Source organism: Canis lupus, chromosome 32 (assembly GCF_048164855.1).
Source record: "Canis lupus baileyi chromosome 32, mCanLup2.hap1, whole genome shotgun sequence".
NCBI lineage: Eukaryota > Metazoa > Chordata > Mammalia > Carnivora > Canidae > Canis > Canis lupus.
This window is the reverse complement of record NC_132869.1, coordinates 26,779,489-26,803,530: the sequence shown is the minus strand read 5'-3', so window position 1 is coordinate 26,803,530 and position 24,042 is coordinate 26,779,489. Positions and strand designations below refer to the sequence as shown.

At 44.9% G+C, this 24,042-nt stretch overlaps 2 long non-coding RNA genes across 4 annotated transcripts; one reads left to right on the top strand and one right to left on the bottom strand.

The window, feature by feature from the left end:
• The first annotated feature begins 2,180 nt into the window (after positions 1–2,180).
• On the top strand, positions 2,181–16,056 carry LOC140622982 (uncharacterized). Its single transcript, XR_012022650.1, has 5 exons — positions 2,181–2,267; positions 11,194–11,353; positions 11,511–11,564; positions 12,281–12,388; positions 14,131–16,056. It is a non-coding gene; the product is annotated as an uncharacterized lncRNA (long non-coding RNA).
• Positions 8,268–19,990, bottom strand: LOC140622980 (uncharacterized). 3 transcript variants are annotated; one of them, XR_012022648.1, is made up of 4 exons: positions 19,672–19,990; positions 18,583–19,374; positions 10,666–17,547; positions 8,268–10,580 (listed from the first exon to the last, which is right to left on the bottom strand). It is a non-coding gene; the product is annotated as an uncharacterized lncRNA (long non-coding RNA). The 3 variants fall into 3 exon arrangements; XR_012022647.1 differs by lacking the exon at positions 19,672–19,990 and having other exon boundaries at positions 18,583–19,664; XR_012022649.1 differs by lacking the exon at positions 19,672–19,990 and having other exon boundaries at positions 8,268–9,772; positions 18,583–19,664.
• Positions 19,991–24,042: the final 4,052 nt, after the last annotated feature.

Below are 24,042 nucleotides of genomic sequence, written 5' to 3'. Positions count from 1 at the left end.
ACGTTCCCTGGTGTCCCCCTTCAGGGCCACCCTGGAGAGAAGCTCTTTCCTTTTCTATCTCCTCCTTGGAAGGAAGGAATTCTTCTACCCAAATCTGAAGGCTTTCCCCACCTAATCTCTAATCTGCAGGATTGGGGAGCAGTTCTCAGCCTCTTCTCTGTGGAGACCCACGTTCGGATGCCATGCTCGTTATTTTCATCATCATACTGCTGGTACCTAGCGCAGTGTGTGGCACAGAGCTCCTTCAAGAGATATTTGTGGAATCACTAAAATGAGAGACACGTTTGGGCTGGATCTGACAGGACTGCTCATACCATGGCAAGAGCACCTGAAGAGTGACCTTGTCTCATTATAGGGACAGAAGAGTAGGGGACACCTATGGGTCAGTGGCTTCCTGGCTGAGAAAATAGGCTTGTTAGGAAGGAGGCACCTTGGGAGCTCTGTGGCTGGTGACCGAGTTCTCGGTTTGCACAGACCTGCCAAACCAGCTCTTGCTAAGCTCTGAAGACGGGAGGAGATGAGTCTCCGAGGCCATCCTGATTTATCATGCCTCAGTACTATAGTTACTATTATTGTCGTGGTGGTGGTGGTCTGAGTTGTATCAACCAGCTGTCCTTCTAGAACATTCTCAGGTATATGATTTCCTAAAGGGTCTGCTTAAAATGCAGGTTCCTAGGCCTTTCCACGGCAAATCTTGATTCAGCATATCTGGGGAAGGACCTGAGGGATCTACCTCCAGCTGATTCTGATGGCTGCTCAGAGGATCACACTTGGGGAAGTGGATCCCTGAATTTCCTCATCTGTGGAAAGATGAAGTTAGGTGAGCTCTCTGGTATCTTTCAGTTGTAATGGTCTAGAAGTCTTTCCAGGGGTAAGAAATAAAAGTACAAGAAGCTGCATTTCAGATGTTAAAGGTTTAACTCTGATGCCTGACCTCGGCTGTCAGTGTGCTTCTGGAAGTTGTACATTTCACCAGCCCAGGCATTTACCTGGTTTCCAGGCATGTGTGAGACTCACTGCCCCCAAAGCAGGAAGGAAGATGATGAACAGGAAAGGATGCAGCCCTTATAGTCTGGAGTATGCCTCTCTCTGCTGTCCTTCCAGATCAAAGGGATGCTAATGTAAGGGAACGTGCATATTTTTCAGACTCCGGCTCTCCGGGGGGGTGCTTTCTTTTATGTCATGAAATAGCATGATAAGAGGAAACCCATGGCTTTGTATTGGCCTCCTGTGGTGAAAAGTCCCAGAGATGTGCTGTCTCGTACTGTGTCCTCCCACAGCAGGACATGAGATGAAGGAAGGATTGGACGTGAGGTGCTGGTCTTTCCTGCAAGGACATTTGAGACATAAGGTGGCTCAGGCCTGTTCCCCACAAAAGCCTCTGTATCTCAGGGTGTGACCAGAGGCTGAATGCTACCAGAAAGAGCAGGCCTGTCGATGCTTTGGTTTCCTGTCACAAGGATGTGCTGAGGTGGTGTAGACTCTCTGTGAATAACATAGCTATTACCAGTCACCCTGGGGCTGACATCTGTGGAACAAGCCTCAAACTTATTTGGGCTAAGGTAACAAGCTTGACTGTGCTCTGTGAGGGTTCTCAAAGCGACAGAGCCACATATGGGCATGGTGACTGTCAGAAGCTCTGTGCAGAGTGTCTGTGTGTGGTGTGTGTGGGCGTGTGTGATATGTATTTGTGATGTGTATGAGGGGTGTGTATGTAGTGTGTGTGACGTGTGTGTGATTTGTGTGGTGTATATGTGTGAGTATATGAGGTATGTATGGGGGTACATGTAATATGTGTGTGTGGTGTCTGTGATGTGTGTGTGTGGTGTGGTATGTGTGTAGGGGTGAGTATATGGAGTGTGCATGTGTGGGGGGTGCATGTGATGTGTGTAAGGGTGTGTGTGAATGTGTGTAAGGGTTGTGCATGGTGTGTTGGGTGAGGGAAAGAGTTCCAAGCCTGGGTCCCGGGTCTTGAGAGAGTGCTCAACCCTCGATGGTGCCTCACTTTTGTAGTAGAACAAGTCTCTTATCATAACCCATAATGTTATTCATAATGTCATAATTTGTCCCCCTGTCCCCATTTCTAGCATAATTTCCCACTGCCTTGCTATAACACTGCCCTCTCATGTAGGAGTTGGAGGCCATGCTTAAGACCTTACTTGTGTAATTTCTCTTCTCGCAGAGCTCCAGGAGAACCACCATTAGCCCATTCCTGTCCCGGGTTAAAGAGGACTCTAGAGGCTTTATACCTGTCATTACTGCCAGAGGTAATCTCCAATGTTTACGGAGAATGGAAGGCAAGATGTGACAGCCCTGGGCTTTCTAGCTGTTTGTGCACCCACCATTCTTCCTCCTAAAATACTGACACATACCAATATGGGTACTAGGAATATGAATGATAATATGAATATAAACATGAATACAAATACTAATGTGAATGTGAATACAAATTCTAATATAGGGCCACCTGGGTGGCTCAGCGGTTGAGCGTCTGCCTTTGTCTGCCTTCGACTCAGGTCATGATCCTGGAGTCCTGGGATTGAGTCCCTCATGGGGTTCCCCTCAGGGAGCCTGCTTCTCCCTCTGCCTATGTCTCTGGCTCTCTCTCTGTGTCTATTATGAATAAATAAATAAAATCTTTTTTTAAAAAAAGGAAAAACCCAAATTCTAATACAAATACAAATGCTAACGTGAATAGCAGTAGCAGCAGGAATATGCATAGAGATACTACTGATTTAGGAAAGATGTTAGGATTCAAAGCCAATGGCTGAGAAAGAATTCTTGAGCCATTTTTGGTGCAGAAAGGTGGTTTTATTAAAGCACGGCGCATGCACGGCGACAGGACCCGAGGGCAGAAAGAGGTGCATGGAATTCAGGAGAAGTGGCCCATTATACACTTTCAAGTTGGGAGGGGTTAGGGAGAGCATAAGTCTCTAAAGAATTTTGGAAGTAAGGTTTCCAGGACCTTGAGGGGATTAGCTATTGCTGAGAAAAGGTCATTTCTTACTGTCTAATAAAACCTGTGGTGAGACCCTTCAGATCTATATCGGTGGGCCAAATGCTTGGGGGATGATTACCAACATGTGTCTTGGGGGCGGGGTAGAGATAAAGGAAGTTTCCAGAGGACTTTTTACATGTTAAAGTAGACTTACAGGATCCTGGAGGGTCAGGCTAAGATTGCCTTTTGACCTTAGCAAAGCATTAACATCTAGGAGGAGGCAGCCTGTCACCCTGCCTGTTTCAAGGACTCGTCAATGGGCTATAGGTAATGAGGGAATTTAATGATTTTTCTTTTTTTTTTTTCTTTTTCTTTTTTTTCATTTAAAAATTTTTTTTAGTAATTTTTCTTCTGGCTTTGTTTCCCACGTCACTAGTACTCATACCCATACTACTACTAGCTTTTCCATCTATGCCTTGGCGCTCTTTGAGGCTTAGATGAGTCAATGTTTGCGAAAGCACTGTAATATTTGTCCTTAACATCTCAGGGTCCTTCTTTGATGAGTACCCTGTGTAAATCTTTAAGAGCGCCCACCTTTTTCTTCCTGGTAGGAGCACTGAGTTCTTAAGGGAAGGTACAGAGCTTTGGAGCCAGAAAGAGCAGAAAAAACAGCAAAATGACCCTGAAAAGTGGATCCCCATGTTCAGACTCATGTAGGATAAAGGCGGTCTCCTTCATGCCCCCGTGGGGCTGCAGGAGCCTCGGAGCCCCTGCTTCCCCTTCTCTGTCTGCCGGGGTGGGGGAAGTGGGGGGGTGGGGAGCTGAAGAGCCCCCCCAGCTCCCCCAGAAGAGGGCAGCCCAGCCCTGGGATCTGGTGCCGGTTCCTCTCCTCGGACACACCTGCTCAGACCCCTTGTAGCCACAGGCCCATGAGCTGTGTCTGCTCTTGGCCGGAAATGCTTTCAAGACCAGGTCCTGCCCACTTGTTGGAAGAGAGAAGAACAAGCTGCACACACTTGGGTGCCAGGGAGATGCAGTGGGGAATGCAATGGGAGGATGAGCGGTTGAGTTTGTCCTGTTGTAGCATCAACAGTGGTGGCATGTGATGCCCAGTCTGGAGGATTTGGAGTGAGGTTTTCCTGCTTCATGTGAGGGTGGAGGGTTATTGCTCTCACAGCTTAGCTTGCGTGGCTCCCAGCCGTGCTTTGATGCGAGGCTGTCATCAGGACGCCACGCCCGCCTTGTTCTTCCGGGCAGCATGCTCCACTGCAGGCCTGCCTCGGCTGGCTGGCCCGGCTCCTTGCTCCTGGCTGGTGGAGGCAGGGTGACTGGCTGCATAGCCGGAGACCAGGTGGGCAGACCTGGCCTCCCTGCTCCCCCATGCCCTCTCTCAGTTGTCAGAAGCTGGAGAGACCTCAAATATCAACAACCCCTAAGTCCAGGGTTCTGCTGTAGCCGCTCACTTATCTGCTCTTGGCTTTACAATTCCTTGCCTGTAGAGCAGAGCCAGTACACCTGCTTATCTTCCTCACCAAGCGATGTTGAAGAGTCAAGGAGATGATGGCTATGAGCACACATGTAAACAGGAAAGTGTCTCAGAAAATGACAGCTGCTACCTCTTAGGATTATTACTTCCTTCTAAGCAAGGTTTGTATGCAGCAGACCTGTCTTTTCACTTGGGTTGACCCTCCCCATTCTGCTATGCCTCTAAAAATACCCCTTCTCCAGGGTGGGGAGCTGAGGCAAGGCTCCACATGTTTCTGACTGGGCCTGAGAATTCACAGAGCAGGAGCTGAATTATATTTAGAGTGTCCTGGGAATTCCCTGGACCCTCTTTCAAGTCCTGGCACGCATGGGGATCTCAGAGCAGAGGGTAGAAAGAGGATGCTTACGTGAGATGAGATGGAAGCCTGGTGGAGAGCAAAGCTCGGGGGGACTCTGCCCAGAGGCTGGGGAGAGGCTGTGGGAGACATCAGGTATGAGGGGCTGGCCTTCCTCTGGAGAAGCAGGTGTCTTGGGATGTTGCTGGGAGCAGGGGAGGGTCCTTGGAGGCAAGCAGGGAAAGCAGAAGTGTGGCCAGCAGAGGAAGCAACCCCCTTGTCAGCGCAATACAGGGACTGTCAATCCATGTCGGGGCGCCAGCAAGGATGGAAAGTGGGGTGTGAGTGGGGAGGGATGCCGCAATCCTGCTCTTCGGTGCTGTCACATGGCTGGCTGGCAGGGAGGTGGGTATATGTATTGGGGAGTACGGTCTAGTCACTTCTGTCTCTCCTCTGAGCGTCTCTGAAAGAAGGCGTAGCCCCTCTGAGTTGGCCTCCTCGTGTGTCTAACTACATCACTCAGGGTAATGGCTTCCTTCACTTGGTGGGTAGGCTCTTAAAGAAGCTGTATATGTTCTCCACCCAACAAAAGTGGGATCAATAGCAATTCTGCAAGTTTCCTCATAAGCTCACAAAGTGGGGGTGCTTCTCTGAAAATCGCCGCTACGATATCCTTTGAGCTTCACTTGTCCAGGAGCCTGGCTAAATCTCCCTCATCGTGTTAGAGTCTGCTTCCCAAGGGCTCCCTGTGTACGTGATGGATTGGAAGGCAAATCCCGAGGGCTCAGGGTCTGCATGTTGTGGGGAACCAACTCATAACCCTAGAATCGACTTGTAGACCCTAAGGAAACCTTCTCACCTAGCCTTCTACAAGAGTCCCCTCCTAGTTTCCCAAACTCTAGACCCACACAAGAACGTGTTCTCAGCTAGCCAAAGTCTGCCTCTCTCATGATACAGCAAAGCCAGTAAAGGAGCTCTTCTGTTACATTGCTTTAAGGCATGCTTTTTAAAAATTAACAAAGAGTAAATCAATGAACTCCTGTCCCTGGCTCCCTACCCCCATGGACATCACAATTTGTTCAGAGAGGAGGGACTAGAAAGTCTTTTGTTTAGATTTTCCACAACATAATAAGTGCTGATACTTCAAAGACAGTTTACTCTTTTCAAGTGCTTTCATATCCATTCTCTCTCTGTCTTTTCATGACCACTCTTGGCTCTGTTTTGTGGTTGAGGGAAGAAAGGTGAGGGATTTAAGTAGGTTGCCCAGGTGGAGGGCTACTAAGTGGGGAAAGCAAAGATCAGATTCAGAACTCTGACTCCACAGCCATCCACCATTACTGCCTTAGGTGATTCAGCTTGGGGTGTGGAGTGTGGGGTACTGTCCGCTTCAGAGCAATGGAGGAAGCACGCTCTGCTGGAAGCCAGTGGGTCTCTCTCCACCCACCGGAGCCTCCCCGGGGCTGAGCAGCACATAGACTGAACCATCGAAGAGTACAAGTGGTCTTTGCCTGGAAGACACGCTGCAGTCTTTGAGCCCATGGTGCAGAGTGGGCTCCTGGAGGATGCAATTCTATAGGAAAAATGTGGAGGCTGCACGCCGGGGACCCCCAGTATCAAGAAAGCCATAGGGTTGACCACTAGGGGATCATAAAAGCAAAGCTGTAAACATAGTTAGCTGTGCCATTATGTAAAATACTGAATCTATGTTCCAAATCCTAAACTGGGCATTCATGTACTTCCAGTATTGAATCTGGGAAGGTCCTGGTGCCCTTTAGGGTGTTTATGAGACCATAATGTAACAACTTATCTTCCTGGCTGCATTGTTTGACCTTGTACCCCACACATGCTGACTTACCATTTTGTAGAAGATCTGTTTCACCCTTTCTTGTGTTATGATTAATTAACTACTGCTTATTTTTCTCTCAGACCCTTTGCTCTTTGACAGGAGGCAGGATCCTGCTCAACCTATTGGCATCCCACTAGTGCCTAAAATAGTCGCCTATAAGCAGCAGGTGTAATACATATTTGCTTGATGGAGTGTGGTTTGGAGGCTGGGGCCTCCCTCCAGTGCTTGGGCCAAAGCTGGATGTGATATTTTCACTGCAGTATTTCTCTTCCAATGTAAGACATTGGTTTGCAAATGACTCCTCAAAAATGAACTGAGATGTATAACAAGAGGCTTTACATGCTTTTACTTTTAACTCCCTTCCAATCTAGAGAATGTGTTTAAAGAGATAATATGAAATACAAACAGAGGGACGCCTGGGTGGCTCAGTGGTTGAGCGTCTGCTTTTGGCTTGGAGCGTGATCGAGTCACGATCGAGTCATGGGATTGAGTCCCACATCGGGCTCCTTGCTGGGAGCCTGCTTCTCCCTCTGCCTGTGTCTCTGCCTCTCTCTCTGTGTCTATCATGAATAAATAAATAAAATCTTAAAAAAAAAAGAAAAAAGAAATACAAACAGTTCTGCATATGATCGTCACAGTATTCCTTGTGGAGAGAAATTGGAAATGATCCACACATCTACCATTTCTGAAGGGATTATACCAAACGGTGGTTTTATCCATTTGATAAACTACTAGGCATCCGTTTATTTATTTTTAAAGATTTTATTTATTTATTTATTTATTTATTTATTTATTTATTTATGAGAGACACAGAGAGAGAGGCAGAGACACAGGCAGAGGGAGAAGCAGGCTCCCTGTGGGAAGCCTGATGCAGGATTTGATCCCAGGACCCCAGAATCATGACCTGAGCCAAAGGCAGGCACTCATCTGCTGAGCCACCCAGGTGCCCCTTAGACATCCATTTAAATGATGTTTATTAAGGCTTTTGATGGCCTGGGGAAATGCTTAAATATTACATGAAAAAACAAGAATTCAAAACTACGTAGAAGTTTAACACATTATCTCAATTTGGAAAACTGGGCAGGGAATAGTTACAGGAAAAAATGAAGAATTTTGCAGTAATTTCTCTAAGTGGAAAAATTTTAAATCATTATTGCTCATATAGGCTGAATGTCTGCACCCCACCCCCACCAATTTCATGTGTTGGAACCTAATCCCCAGTGTGATGGTATTTGGATATGGGGCTTTGGGGAGGTACTTAGTTCATAAGAGTGAAGCTCTTATGAAGGGGATTAGTGCCATTATGAAAGAGACCCCAGAAAGATCCCTTGTCTCTTTGGCCATGTGAGGACACAGCAAAAAGATAGTCATCTAGGAATGAGGAACAGCAGGCCATCATCAAACACCAATTCTGTGGGTTCCTTGGTCTTGGACTTCCCAGGCTTTAAAACTGTGAGAAACACGTTCCATGGTTTATAAGCCACCCATCCTCCTATGGTATTTTGTTTTGGACTAAGATAGTTATTTTCTTCATTATATGCTTTTGTATAGATGGATTTTAAAAACCAAAATGAAAATTATCCTCCCAAAACCAACACGTAAAGTGTTGTCTTAAAAAAGTGATGAAGGTCACCATTAAAGAAAGCCATTAAAGACAGAAACATATGTCCAACAATTTATTACCAGTTATTATGAAAAAAGACAGGAAAAACAAAAAGAAAAATAGGCAAATTATCTATGAATAGACAAGTCACAGGAGAAGAATTTACCTGGCTAATAAACACCTGCAAACATTCTCAACCTCACTGGTTGGGGCAGTGCCAATTAAAAGAACAAAGTGATTATCAGTTTTCACTGAATGACAAAAAAGTAAAGAGAGTTTTGGTGAATTATCTGCTTCTTTCAACTTTCTTTTATAGCAATGATGAGCAACCCTGGCCCTGGGAAGGTATAATTATCTTCTCATAAATATACGCACCTCTCTATAAACAAAGAGGTATAAATGGGTGGGTTCTTTGTCTGTGGGAGGTGTCAAATAGGGGAACTAGCTCAAATCAAAAGAACTCTATGTCATGAATTCTCTAAGTTAGAAACTCTGAATGAATATTGTGTGTGACTTCCTTTCTTTCAAAATGGACAGCTCATTTCTGGGTTCCCTGGGAATCAGACTCAGAAAGGTCGGTACATGAGAAGTTTACCAGGGATGTCCTTGGGAAGGGAGCAGATTCGGCAGAGGGGGAAGCCCAACTGTGATGGAGTCTCAAGAGAAGCTGCGACCGTGGCCCTGAGGGCAGTTCTAAAGATGGATGACCCTTCAGAACTATCCAGAGAAGAGACAAGAGAGCTAGATATATATATCTCTGTATCAATCAGGAATGCGACCATGACCTTGGGGACATGACTCTTCATTCAGCTGAGGCAGTTCCTGAGCTGCTGCCCGCTGAGAGCTGGCCTCCAAGCTACTCCTAGCAGCTGAGGGAAGAAGTCCTTCATTCCTTCCTTTTTGTGGGCGTGGGGGAGATAAACCAGTTTTATTCTCCATCATGATGTTATACAAAAACCTAGAAATAATGGATTTGTAGAGAAGAAACAAAGGAATTATAAATAAGAAGGCAACAGAAATCAATTTGAATCATTTTTTATGATATGAGGATGAAAACCATTTTGAAGCACATGTATCTGGCTTCAAAGTAGGTTTTGTTCACTGACCAAAGCCTGCCATAAAATCAAAGTATTCAGCATTTTGTCTGGCAAAATGCTATTGGCTCTTGACAAAACTTTCGAGGTCTCTGAGAAAGTTTGGTGATCAAGGGCCATGCTGAACTCATCTGAAAAAAGTGTCATCCACCCCCTTGGTCCACAAGGAAATCCATTAGGTGGTCATACAAAGCCCAGTCCTGGGAATCTGTGTTGAGTATATAATTCATGCTCTTCCATTTTGACTCTCCATGGTTGGGAAGCTCATTCCTCTGATGGAGAAAATGTCACTCTTGTCCTCCTCTTCTTGTCCAACATCATCCTCCAGATAGTGACAGTCCAGCATAAATGTCCTTCTTGCCATTATCTTTATGACTTCAACCAAGAAATTGGGAGTGGACATCAATTCTGGCTTCTGTTCTCACCTAGGGGCATATCACAGAGTCCACCACAAAATGACTACTTGAAGGGCTTTAAAAAAAAAACGACATTTTTTTTAAAGAGCAGATTTAGGTTCACAGCAAAAAGAAGGAGAAGGTACAGATATTCCTTATGTACTCCAGACTCTCCCCGCCCAGTGCATAGCCCCCCCTACTATCAACATCCCCCACCAGAGCGGTATGTTTGTTACAACTGACAAACCTACATCGACACATCATCATCACCCAAGGAAACTTTCCCAAGGTCTCAGCGCTGTAGAGTGGTAGGTTTAAATCCACTCAGGGATTTAAATCCACTCAGTTTGGCTCCAGGGTTCATTCTGTTCGCTACTAAGCATACCTCCTCCACCATGTCAGTGAAGTGTCTGCTATGATAACAATGCCCCCCCCCCCCGGGGGGGGCTTTGTCAGGGATAAACAATAGCAGAGTGGGACGGAAATGCTGGGGACAATCACTCAGGATCCAGGAGCTCCACACAGGTCACTGAGGCAGGAAGGAGATGTTAGAGCTACATTCTCTGATGTGTGATTGTTTCTAAAATGCTACAGTTTGGCTATGATTTCATGATGGGTTAACTCCTCTTTAAAACACAGTGTGTGTGTGTGTGTGTGTGTGTGTGAGAGAGAGAGAGAGAGAGAGAGAGAGAAAATGAGAGAGGATATTCATAAGGGAAGGAGATTATGGAGCTGAAAAACCCAGTTTCTTACACTGCAGTGTGCACATCAATCACCTGGAGTGGGGCCTGAGAACATGCATTTCCCACCAGTTCTCAGGAGATGCCAATGCTAGATTCACCAGATTGACAAGCAAGAAAGTCGAGGAGCAATGGTTTCAAAGCCTTAAACAAAAACACAGGAACACCTTTTTCCAACCAAATCTTAATGTGAAGATTCAGTAAGTAAAGCAGATGGTAGTGGAGTCACCTTGGTTGAAGTGAAGGGGAGCATCCAGAAGTCCTACCCCCAGTGCTTTCTCTACTGCTCCAGACTCATGGAAATTCAAGGCAACACAAGGCAGCTCAGAAGAAGTCCAGTGATCTGGACCCTCTCCTTGTCTCCCACTAGGGTTTCTCACTGTCCCATACCAGTCACCTGTTGCTACCTGGCCCTGAAAACATAGATGGGGTGAATGAAGAATGGAATTATTACTCTACTTTAAATTAATCTACTTTAATTTAAAAGCTTCAGCAGTATATTTTTCTGTTAAACATCACTGTTACAGTAGGACATTTAATTCCATCAGGTAAGAGCTTACTGTAGTCTACCCATACATACTTCACCCATCTAGTTGGTGCCAGGTGATTGATCCAGTTTGAATGATGGTTTTCTATCTGGTGTAAATTGTTTTGTGTTTTTCTGAATATTTTGTGCAGTTATAGTGATACCTATGTAAATTATAATTAATAATAACACTTATTAAAATCTCTAATGTTATTGCATTTTTTTTTTTAGATTTCTTTATTGGGGGAGGGGCAAAGAGAGAGGGAGAGAGAAAATCTCAAGCAGCTCTCTGCTGAGCAGGGAGCACAACATGGGGCTCGATCCCCTGACCCTGAGATCATGACCGGAGCTGAAGTCAAGAGTCTGATGCCTAACCGACTGAGCCACCAAGGTACCCCTACATTTATTTTAATTGTGATATAATTATTTTTCTAGTTAAAAAATAAGTATAGATGAACATTTAAATTTAAGACAAAGAATCACATGGAGATACAGAAGCTAGTATTATGACTAGAACAGTAACATTTAGATTTTTTTTTTCCTCAAAGGACTCCCACATTTATGAAGAAATATCAACGTGTGGTCTAAAAATTGAATTCAAGGTATGAATATTTTTGAATCTTTTATATTTATCGAAAAATTTTAGCTATATGTGAAGAAATTCGTTTCTTTCATGATGTACTCTGATCCAGCTATATCACTTTAAATATCCAGGTTTATTGGAATTTTGAAATGAGAGATGGATGTTTTTCTTATTGCTTCATTCCACTGTGTGTGATACATGCTGACAATATTTGAACTTAGTTTTCTGAAGGAGACATTCAGAAAGGTGTCATGGATGAAATTGTTGAGATTGTTCAGTATCTATGTGGAAATGCTGTGAATCATCTCCGGTTTACAGAACTGTTGAAAAAATAGAAGACAATGGATTTAATGCTGGTTGCCAATATTCATTATTTGAATTGTGGAAAAATTTTACAAAGATTTACTATACTAGTAAGTCCAAATTTTTTTCTTGAAACAAAAGGAATAGTTGCCAAGTGGTTAATAATCAAAGACAAAATGGCAAAATGAAAATTTGGCATTCAGGTTGAAATGTGCTATAGGTGTAAAATGTGCACTGGATTTTGAAGACTGTAAAAAAAAGAATGCAAAATATCTTAGTTTCTTGTGCTGATATGTTAGAATAATATTTTGGATATATTGACTTAAGGTATATTACTAAGAATAATTTCTCTTGTTTCTTTTTAATGTGACTACTGACAACTTCAAATTATGTATGTTGCCCTTATTATTCATCCTTCTTTTGTACCCCTAGGATCTTTGTTTATGAAACTTCTCCATGAAAATAGGAATCATTGTGTCCTTTTGCTTTTTTCTCCATTGCTGAATCCTTGGTATTAGACCTGTGCTTGACTCATGGAAGGTACTCAATAAATGTTTGCTAAATAAATGAAAAATTGAGATATTTAACAATTTTTTAATGACCATAAGTTTTCTGTCATAAATATCTTTGCACAAGCTGATATGTGAGTGTGTCCATATATATTTTATTTATTACCTTAGAATAAATCCCAATATCATTGTATAAAAGAGCATGGGCCATTTTATAACTTGTTAGACATTTTCAAGTTAATCTCAGAAAAGATTAAACCAATTTACAATGCCATCAATATTGTAAATTGGTTCAGGATGTGGTCTCCCAATGCCAACTTTTAAAGGGTTGTAGAATGATGAGTGAGTGATGTGGCGTTGGGCAAGTTACTTAGCTTTCTGGAATTGCAAAATGGGGAGAAAAGTATAAAGTTGAAAAGTGAGTAAATGCCTAGGTGAATACTTGCCTTGTGTGGAGTAGCTTTTAAATGTATGATTCCGGTTTTTAAAAATTAGAGTATAAATGTTTTCTTATAGTAGTAAAGGACATGATTGGTGTTCTCTGCTGGGGGTGTATGTTGCCGAGGGTGGGCAGGAGAGGGCTACTTAGGGGATGGGGCCAAAGAAATGAGTCCTGTAATGGGCTGCTAGGCTCAGCCATGTTTGGGAGAAGGAAATAGCCTCTTAGGTTTATACCCTGGATTCTCCAGCTATAAAGATTTATTTAAAATAATTGTGGGAGCTGGTGGTATCTTATACATGCCTAAGAACTCAATCCCTCTTATTTTATATTTTATTTCAAAGTGAATATTTTCTATTTCCTAGCAAAAAAAAAAAAGCAAACAAAAGTTTTGAATAAAAATCCCCTTGGGTGATGATTTCAAAGTTTCTCAATGGGGTGAGGAGCTTAGAGGAATGCTAAGAAAAAATAGCTTATCAGCTGCTCCATATTTTTTTTAAAGATTTATTTATGATAGACATAGAGAGAGATAGAGAGAGAGGCAGAGACACAGGAGGAGGGAGAAGCAGGCTCCATGCCGGGAGCCCAACGTGGGACTTGATTCCGGGACTCCAGGATCGTGCCCGGGGCCAAAGGCAGGCGCCAAACCGCTGAGCTACCCAGGGATCCCCTGCTCCATATTTTTTTAAAGGTTTTATTTACTTGTTTGAGAGAGAGAGAGCAGAGAGCACAAGGGGGAGTGGGAGAGGAGGGAGGGGCAGAGGGAGAAGCAGACTCCCCACTGAGCAGAGAGCCTGATTCGGAACTGGATCCCAGGACCCTGAGATCATGACCTGAACTGAAGACAGTCACTTAACTGACTGAGCCACCCAGGTATCTTCTAACTGCTTCATATTTAAATATTATTCCTCAGACTTGAAAGTGCCTGGATCTACATTGTCCAGCATAGGAGCCACTAGCCATATGTGTTTAGTGAGCACTTGAATTGTGCCTCATCTAAGGACTTAGTGTGAGGGGTCGTGAGTTCAAGCCCTGTATTGAGCTCCAAATAAGGTGTGGAGCCCACTTGAAAAAAAAAATTTTTTTTTAATAAATACTTTGTGACAAAAATGTAAATTATCTCATCAATAATGTTTAAATAGGATTACATATAATGATAATTTAGATGTATTTGGGTTAAATAAAACATACTATTAAGAATAATTTTACTTGTTTCCTTTTCCTTTTCAAATGTGGCTTCTAGAAAATTTTAATTTAATTTAATTTATTTTTATTTATTTATTTATTTTTGAAAATTTTAAATTACACACATGGCTCACGTTTTATTTCTCTAGGACAGAACTGGTTCAGACCCCCATGTCTGCCTGGAGCACCCCAGCGACCTCCTGTACCCACTTCAATACTCTGGAATATGCATTGACAGCTCTGACTAGCTCTAAGCTGGAGTTCACAGCCTGGACACAAAGCAGTGAAGTGTTCCTCTTAGACAGGACCTGTGAAAGCAGATCGGAAGCCGCTAAGATAAAAGGCTGTTGGCGGAACTCAGGCCAAAACCTCACCTCAGTTAACACCAGTAAAATCCCAGAATTTCCCTTTATATTTTTGTTAAAATGGACCATTAATGAGGCCAAAAGTCTGACACTGGCAGATGACAAAATACTTTTTCTTCTTTTCTCTTCTGTGTTTTCAATTCCAGAAAGACAAAGATATAATGAATAACATAATCCTTCTATAAAGAAGTAAAACAAAACTATTGAGATTAGAAATGTCTGTGTGGATCCTCTGGGATGCAGATGCCAAGTGATGAGCTGGGACATGCAGTAGGTTTGCTGGGAGAGCTGTCTGTGAGGGAGGGTGGAGGGTGCTCAGGAGATGGCGGGGAGAGCCTTCAGCCCCTCAGGCCGGTCTGGCACCATGAGAGGAAGAAGGGAAGGAAGAGTTGGGGAGGTTCTGGGTCTGCGGTATTTTCCGTTAGGCTCTCAGGCAGGCCAGCAGCAGTCCCAGAGCTCAATATTTCCTGTTGGAAGCAGCAGGCCTCCAGCAGGATGGGCCTGCCCTGGAGTCCCCCCGCCATGCCCCACCACGGGCTGGGAGACGGGCGGAAGGGTGGCCCTGACGCTTCCACGTCCACAGGCACTGACTGGGGCCGTCAGGAAGGCCGCTCCCCTTGGCAAGTCCTCTGGAAGGAGAGCCCAGTGGTGCAGGCCACACTGCCACAGAGGTATTGGTCTCCCATATCCGTTATTGTGCTGAATGGAAGTTAAATTCCCAAGCCCAGATGTTTTTGAACGTTTCAATGAAACAGGACAATGTCCTTTAGAAATGGAGCACTTCTGCATACCGGTGGCCTGGGTCAGGACCAGAGTCACTGCTCACAGCCTCGGTTTTCCCGCCTGTGACACTGTCGTGAACTTTAACCCCCACCTTGTGGGGTTGTGGTGATTATTTAAAAAGATGGTATGTGAGGGAGCTTTCCCAAGAGAGAGAAGAGTGTTTGATCGCCTCATTCACAGATGGCTGGTCCCCCCCCAACCTCCCACTGGAAATCAGGTTGTGATGCTAATGGCTTCTAAATGCAGGTAATGTCACGTGGAACTTTAAAGCTATTGGCAAAATGTGCCTTGAAAATTATTTCCATCTATGAAACGTTCGTTGAAAGTCATTCTAATTGACCCTGGTTGCACACTGATCAGGGGTTGCCTGTGGTTTTCACAGTTCTTTCATCTTGGAACGCCTCCCCCACATAGGCCCAAGGAGGGGTCCCTTATTCTAGCTCCCCCAGCCTCTGCTCCAATGTCACCTCCCAGGCTGGCCCTGGCCCTTGTACCCAAAATAACAGCAGCATGACCTCTCACCCCTTATGTCGCTTTGTTTTCCTTTGTAGCACATGGCAGCTCCTGTTATAATGTTTATTGTGTTATCATGTTTCACTATTACTTTATTTCTGTTTTGTCTTGTGGAATAGTAAGCTTCCTGGGGTCAGGAGCTTTGTTTCACTCACTAATATAGCCCCTGGAATCCTGCCTGGCATATAGTAATTGATTTTTTTTTCCGACTGCATGAAACTCATATGTGGTTTCCAAAATGAAAGAAAAAACGGAATTTAGAACAACAATAATAGGGATCCCTGGGTGGTGCAGCGGTTTAGCGCCTGCCTGTGGCCCAGGGCGCGATCCTGGAGACGCAGGATCAAATCCCACGTCGGGCTCCCGGTGCATGGAGCCTGCTTCTCTCTCTGCCTCTCTCTCTCTCTCTCTCTCTGTGACTATCATAAATAAATAAAAAATTAAAAAAAAAAAAGAACAACAATAATACTTTTCTTGAATATGCTAGTTGTCTTCAATGGCAAGGGGAAGAGGAAGAAAGAGGTTAATGGCCGAGCACATATGCCCCTGCATCTCACCTTGGGTGGGCCCAATTTCCTCCTCAGTCAGAACTCTCACCAGGATTGCTAGCAAGAAGCAAAAGAACAGGCTGGGCACTTATCTTTTTTTCTTGCTCAATTTCTCTAGAGCAGGTAGACAAGCTTTCTTTTTCTTCTTTTCTTTTCTTTTCTTTTCTTTTCTTTTCTTTTCTTTTCTTTTCTTCTCTTCTCTTTCTTTCTCTTTCTTTCTTTCTTTCTTTCTTTCTTTCTTTCTTTCTTTCTTTCTTTCTTTCTTTCTTTCTCTTTCTTTTCTTCACGGAAATCAGATAGGAAAAGTAAATTGAGCGAGAGCCCGATCTAGCCCACACTCAGTCTTTGGCCAAATGGACACTCAGTCTTTGGCCGATCAAGAATGGTCATGTCTGTTTGGGCTTGTTCCTTGTTCATGATCGAAAACACAGGCTGTAGTCCAGAGAAGGGTAAACACTTGGTCTGTTTCAGCATAAAGGGTCATCACAGGGTGACTGACTCCTCTATCGCTTGGGTCCAGCAGCAGGGGGCGCTGGGAGTGAGGCAGGAGGAATGGTTCATCCTGAGAATGGGTTCGAGCTGAGGGTGGTATCCACCTGGGGTGTCATAGAGGGGGTCCCTGGATTGAGTGGAGTAAGTACAGACCAGGGGAACTTGGTGGCCCCTTTTCATTTACTGGTTCCATGAATTTAAGTCTCCCCGAACTGTTTACCCAGAAGGTCAGTAGAGAGAAAATGAGAAAGAAGGTCATCTAGCAGCCAGATGCAACAGGCTCTTAGAAGGGCAACTTGCTCTTGGCTAAGCCGAGGAAGAGTCTGCAGAACACCTGCTGTTGGTACATTCCTGTGAGAGAAGCATCATTCCTGGGAGAGTTGGACGCTCAGACTGGAGCCCCAATGACTCTGGGGTGCTCCACAAGCCAAGAAAGCACAGAGCCCCATCTGAGAGGAACAGAGGGCAAAGCCGAAGTCTAGCCAACGCATCTCACCTTGGGCGGGCGTAGTGCTTCTTGCACCTGCTCCTGGGGGAGAGTCTGCTTCTTCTCTCCCAGAGGTGCGAGTGAAATTCTCACAGTATCTTAGTTGGCAAGAGAGTGCAAGTCTGCAACAGACACCCAGGTTCTAGTCCCAGCTTCACCTCTAACTCACTCTGTGACCTTGGTCAAATGGCTTGACCTCTCTGGGCCTCAAATTCTCGCAACAGGAAAAAGATGGAGTTAAGTGATCTCTGAGGCTTTCTTCTGCTCCCCCCTCCCCACCGCTCCTGTTCTGTGCACACGTGATGGAGGGGATTCGAGGAGGGCTGGCTTGTATTTCCCTTTTAGAGCTCTCTCAGAAAGGCAGTTCAGCATTTGGCACTGGGGGTGGGAGACAAAACAGAGAAGCAGCCTTGAGATGTGATAGACCTGTGGGCTGCCTGTCCTGTCTCCCTCACCCGGTTCTGGGGTGTCTGTTTCCTAATCCAGGAGCCGAGCTGCCTCCCAAGAGGGCAGGAGGCCCGGCGCTGCAGTGGGGAGCACTGCCGGCTGGTTCTGCTGCCTCCTACCCCCCACAACTGACCTGGGAGTGGTGAGTCATGCTTTGTCACCACCAGTGCCTGGCAGTGGGCCCCACACAACTTCTTGAGCTTGTCAACACCCAGGATAGAATAAATCATCGGAGGCCCATTTTAGCCAAGAGTGAAAAATGAAGTCACCAGAAGATGCCAATTAGGGACGCAGAGGGGAGGTGAAGGCTTGTGAAGGACAGGGCTGTCTTCCCTGGGCGGTGAGCGTGGGAAGGCCTCGGGCCGCATTGGCCGCCTGCAGCCTCCCTGCACCCTGGAAGGGCTCTAGGAGGAGGCCCTCCGCTGGGGAGGAACCTGGGCTCCCCTGCCCTGCAGCCCTTCCAAAATCACTGAATCCACCAGCGGACAGATCTTAGCCTGTCCTTGCTCCAGGCTGTAGGGCCTCCTTGCTATCTGGAATCATAAAATCCCAGGGAGTTGGGAGGGAGAGGCTGAAGTCTCTAATCCAGTAACTTTCCAGTCTTTTGTCCTGTTTTATTTTAGGAGCAGAAAGAAGAGGGAGGGGAGGATCTGCAGCCTGTATGCTCAGCCTTCCTCCCCCTTCTCCCCCCGACTCTGGCCTGGACTAATTCATCTCAAAGGCTCTTCCATTTCTACCATTCTGTAGTTCATTGCTAGATCTGAAAATAACACATTGTAGCAGAGCTGAGCATGTGGGCAAATTGCTGGTATTTTAAAGATGAAACAGCACCATTGCAGGAAAAAGAAAAAAAAAAAAAAACATCCCAGCTCGGTTATTTTTATAAGCTATGGGATCCTGGTCAGGTTGCCTGACCTCCTGCCTCTGTAGTCACATCTGTAAATTGGAGAAAATAATAGTACCTACCTCAGAAGGTCTTCGGGAGGGTTAAACGAGATAAAAACAGTCAGGGCTTATTCAACACCCCGCCGCGCCGGCAGTGGTGTGGCTAAGCCTGTGGGACCCAAGCTTTTGTAAGAGCCAGCAAGAGTTGGGGTGCTGCTTCGGATTCTGGGTGCCCATCCTGTCCTCTCTTAGTCTCCCGTTCCCGGGCAGATGTCACAGGGGCTAATGTTTCCTCTCTGAACTTGGCTGGCTTAGTCACTTCCTCCCTTGGCCTTGTGTATCAGGAGGGACGGTGGCTCCAGAAAATGCACTAGGATCCGGAGAGAGAAGAACTCATCTGTACCTTCACTCGTTCATTCATTCATCCATCCAGCAGAGACTCTGCACCCATCTGTGGCGGGCACTATGCCAGGCCAGAGGATTCAGAGCCCACGGCGGCCTGGGTCTTTCCCTCCACGGCTGTGGTGATGGGCCATCCTTCATGGGACTCAGCCTTCCTCTTGCCTTTCACTCTTTTTCTTCTTCCTCTACCAATCAACCTCGGGCCCTGGTCATTCTAACTTGAGAATGACCTTTATGGGACACCTGGGTGGCTCAGTGGTTGAGCCTTTGCCTTTGGCTCAGGTCATGATCCCGGGGTCCTGGGATCCAGTCCCGCATCAGGCTCCCCACAGGGAGCCTGCTTCTCCCTCTATGTCTCTGCCTCTCTCTGTGTGTCTCTCATGAATAAATAAATAAAATCTTCAAAAAAAGAAAAAGAAAATGACCTTTATATTCTTAGACCTCTTCCACTTGAGGGTGCTAGTTGAAACCCTAGGAGTAGATAAGATGATCAGAGGACAGTAAATCCAGAGAAGAAAGTTGATCTCAGGAAGCATGTACATTTGGGGGTAAAGGGTGCAGGAACAATGGAGGGGTCCAGGCACTGGTGGATAAGGGTGCTGGGTAAAGGGTGGGGGCCCCACCGAGGCTGCTGAAAGGATGTCTGGAGGCTGCTGGTGAGCGGCACACAGAACCCAGTAGGTTTGTGATTCTAAGGCAAAGGTGTGGTCCGAGCAGGCAGTGAGCCTGAGGCCACAAAGCAGGCAGTGGGCAGGGGCAGTGACTCACAGTTCTCAGGCTCGGGGGATGCTCAAAAGTCCCAGCTGGGCAGCTTGCAATCTCCGGCCTCTCCCCAGATTCCAGTCCTGGTACCGAGTGGGGATGTGCCAAGAACAAGGCAGTTTCTTGTCCCAGAGGGTTGGAGCAGGATAAGGGTTCAATATCCTGCACTGGGCATGAGGTCAGGGCCAGCCTGCAGAGAGGGGGCCCCAGCTTGGCAGAGAACAGGCCTGGCAGAGACTGGGAACTGGGCTGGGTCTGATGGCTCCCAGAGAAAAAGGTAAACATGAGGAAGTGAGTTTGAGCTCGAACTGATGACCTCAGCCGATTCGTGGGAAGATGATGACCTCTGCTTTTAAGATTATCACAGGCCAGGAGTGCCGGGGGAGTAGCTCAGTGGTTGAGAGTCTGCCTTCAGCTCAGGGTGTGATCCCGGGGTCCAGGGATCGAGTCCCACATTAGGCTCCCCATGGAGAACCTGCTTCTCCCTCTGCCTATGTCTCTGCCTCTCTCATGAATGAATGAATAAATAAATAAATCTTAAAAAAAATAAAAGATTATCGCAGGCCAACTGGGTGAAGGGTCTCCCCTTGCTCAGAGACTGGAGCCCCACCAAGCAAGATTTCACCTCCAACAGTTGTCCGTATCTGGGATTCACCTGGTCCTCGCCACAGGCCGGTGCACCAGGAAAGAGAAGTCACATTTTCCCCAGTTTGCAGGTGAGAAAACTAGGCCTCCCACTGGTGAGGGGGACTACTGGCAAGGTGCCCACTCCTGCTTGAGTGGTTTCTTTGTTTTTGAGTGGGAGGAGGAGAGGGGCTATGGAACAGGTCCAAATCCTGGCCATGCCCCATTCTGACTTGCAGGATTGGGGGCAAGTTGCCTACCCTGCCAAAACCTGCTCTTCCTCATTTATGAAGTGGGACGGTAATGCCAACCTTTTGTCTTCTTGACTTCAACCTACCAGGAATCCCTCAGGGCTCAGGTCTCTTCTCAAAACAATTACCTCTCCCCACCCCCTACCCCAGTTTTTTCGGTCATGCCTATTATTTTAAAAATCCATACTTTGATGTAGTCTAGCTTGAAAGACTCTTCCTAGCTTTGGATCTATATTTGCAACTGCTAATCCAACTTCCACACTTGAACCTTGCAGGCATCTCAAACTCAGATGTCAACAATGGAATCTTATTCTCTTCCGCAACCCACTGTTGACTATTCTGGGTACCTTATATGAGTGGCATTCTATAACATTTTCTCTTTGTGACTGGCTTATTTCACTTACCGTAATGTCCTCAAGAGTCACCCATGTTGTAGCATGTGTCAGCATTTCCTTCTTTTTTTAAGACTGAATAATATTCCGTGTAAATGCCACATTTTGTTTATTCATTCATCTGTCAGTGGACCCTTGGATTACTTCTGTCTCTTGGCTATTGTGAATAATGCTGCTGTGAACATGGGTGTACAAATAACTCCTCGAGATCCTGCTTTCAATTCTTTTGGGTATAGATCTACAAATGGAATTGCTGAATCATATGATAGTTCTACTTTTAATTTTTTGAGGAAATGTCATACTGTTTTCCATAGCAACTACCACAAATAGTGCACAAAGGTTCCATTTTCTCCATATCCTCACCAACACTTATTATTTTCTGGGTTTTTGTTTTGTTTCGTTTTGATAGTAGCCATCCTGATAGGTGTGAAGTGGTATCTCACTGTGACTTACTGAAAAGACTATTATTTCTCTACCACATTGCCTTTGAGCCCTGGTAAAAAATTAGTTGTCCGTATATCTGTAGGTTTATCTCTGAATCCTATTCTGTTTCAGTGATTGATCTGTCTCTCTTTATATAAATACCAAATTGTTTTGATTGCTGTAGCTTTGTAATAGTTTTTTTTTTTTTTAAGATTTTATTTATTCATGAGAGGGAGAAGGAGAGAGAGAGGCAGAGACACAGGCAGAGGGAGAAACAGGCTCCATGCAGGAAGCCCGATGTGGGACTCGATCCCAGGTCTCCAGGATCACACCCTGGACTGAAGGTGGCACTAAACCGCTGAACCACCAGGGCTGCCTGCTTTGTAATAATTTTTGAAACCAGATAGTGTGAGCCATTCAACTTTGTTCTGTTTCGGATTTGTTTTGATCATTCTCATTCCTTTAGAACCAGCTTGTTAATTTCTTTAAAATTCCTATCTAGGATTTTTTTTGGGATAGTTTTGAATCTGTAGATCAATTTGAGGACAGTTGACTTCTTAACAATATCGAAGTTTCTGATCCATGAACTAGAATATTTTTTAATTTGTTTAGGTCTTCTTTAGTTTATCTCAGCAATATTTTATAGCTTTCAGTGTATGGGCCTTTTACATAATTTTTCCAGATTTATCTCTATTTCATTTTTGGATGCTGTTGTAAACGGTACTGGTTTTTAATTGCAATTTCTACTGTGGTCAGAAAAGATATTTTGCATGATTTCAGTCTTCTTTAATTTGTTCAGACTTGGTTTGTGGCCTAACATGTGACCTCTTCTGGAGAATGTTCCATGTATGCTTGAAAAGAATATATATTCTGTTACTGTTGGGTTGAAAGTTCTGGATATTTCTTTTGTCCATTTGGTCTATGTTGTCCCTTAAGTCCACTGTTTCTTTGTTGGAACTCTGTGGTTGATTTCTCTGTTATTGAAAGCGGAGCACAGAAGTCTCCTACTATTATTGTTTTCTAGTTCCACTTCAGTTCTATCGGTGTTTGTTTTATATTTTTTTTTTATATATTTAGGTGATCTGATTTATGTGCGGATGTACTTACAATTTTATCTTACTGGTAGATTGACCTTTTATCATTATATAATATCCTTCTTTGTCTCTTGTGGCACTTTTCCACTTAAAATCTTCATGTCTGATAACTGCAATCCCTGATTGTGGCTAATCTATAGAGACAAAATTGATTTTTGTATATTGATCTTGTATCCTGCAACCATTTGTAGATTCCATTGGATTTTTCACATAGATGAATTTGCCGTTCTCCATTAACTTATCTTGGATAGGAGGTTGGTCTAAATGATCTCACATGCCATTACTTGAACCTAAAGATCCAAGCAATGCTTTTCTGTGTGGAGAGAAGCTTAGTCCTATGGTGCAATCTGTGTTTGATCCAACAGCTCAGTCCATCTTGCGCCCACACATGTAGGCCATGGCGATCTTCACGCTTCCCACCTTAGGAGTCTTGGCACCTTGGTTCCTGGAGAGCTTAGTGCCAATTTGCAGAGGTATATGTTTCACTGTGCAATATGTTTTCCAGACTTTGTATAAATGTCAGATGTTATCAATCTTAGCACTTCTCTCTGTGGCCAACCCAGCACGTCACCATCTAGAGCTGGTGAAGTTTTTGTTTCCCATGCGCTGAGTCTGTAATACCACATCACTCTCGTCTGAAGGTGACTGAGCTTTAGTAAACATCTATTGTGGGCACTCTGCCTCTTTTTTTCTCTGTTCTCTGGTTCCTTCCATATTCACCTCTTAACTCTCCCCCACGGTCTCTCTCTGACTTACTAAAGCCTTTTCATACCTTTTCACTCTTGTGTGCTAGAAGGTTGAGAGCCAACCCTTAAGAAGAGTGTAGAACCTCTTGGCTTTCATTTCTGAATAGACTTCACTTCTGGCTCTGTTTATGTTCCCACCCTTATTTTCCCTTTGCCTCATCTTGCCTGTTTGTTTCCTCTTCACACATTTAGCCGTATGTCTTCCCTGCTGCCCAAAAGAGTCCTGTTCTGACAGCCCCTATTTCCTGGCCTTATAATCCCTCTCCAGAGTCTGGGCTGTCCCTCACATATGGCCCCTTTAGAATATACCACCCTGAGTTATTAGACATAGGAGTATCGATGAAGAGTGGGAAGGAAATGAATTAGACTAAGGTGTATGGTAAATGCAAGTTAAAAACAAAAACAAACAAAGGTGCCTGGGTGGCTGAGTCAGTTAAGTGTGTGACTCTTGATTTCAGCTCAGGTCACGATCTCAGGGTTGTGAGGTTGAGCCCCTTGTAGGGCTCTGCACTGGGTGTGGAGCCTGCTTAAGATTCTCCCTCTTCTTCTCCGCCTGCCCCTTCCCCCTCTGCTCGCCTCTTCCTCCTTTACTCTCTCTCTCTCTCTAAAACAAAAACAAAACAAAAAAAAACAAAAAAACACAACAAATTAAAAGCCAACTAAGAATACGTATTTATCACAAATGTGGTAGAGAAGGAGTTAATGGCCTCATTCTTTAAAGAGTTTCTACTTCGATAAGAAGAACACTGAAACATTAATACAGGAAAGTAGGTAGATACTGTGAACAGTTCACAGATAAGGAAATAAAAGCGCCTCACAAATATATGGGAACACATTCAGCTTTACC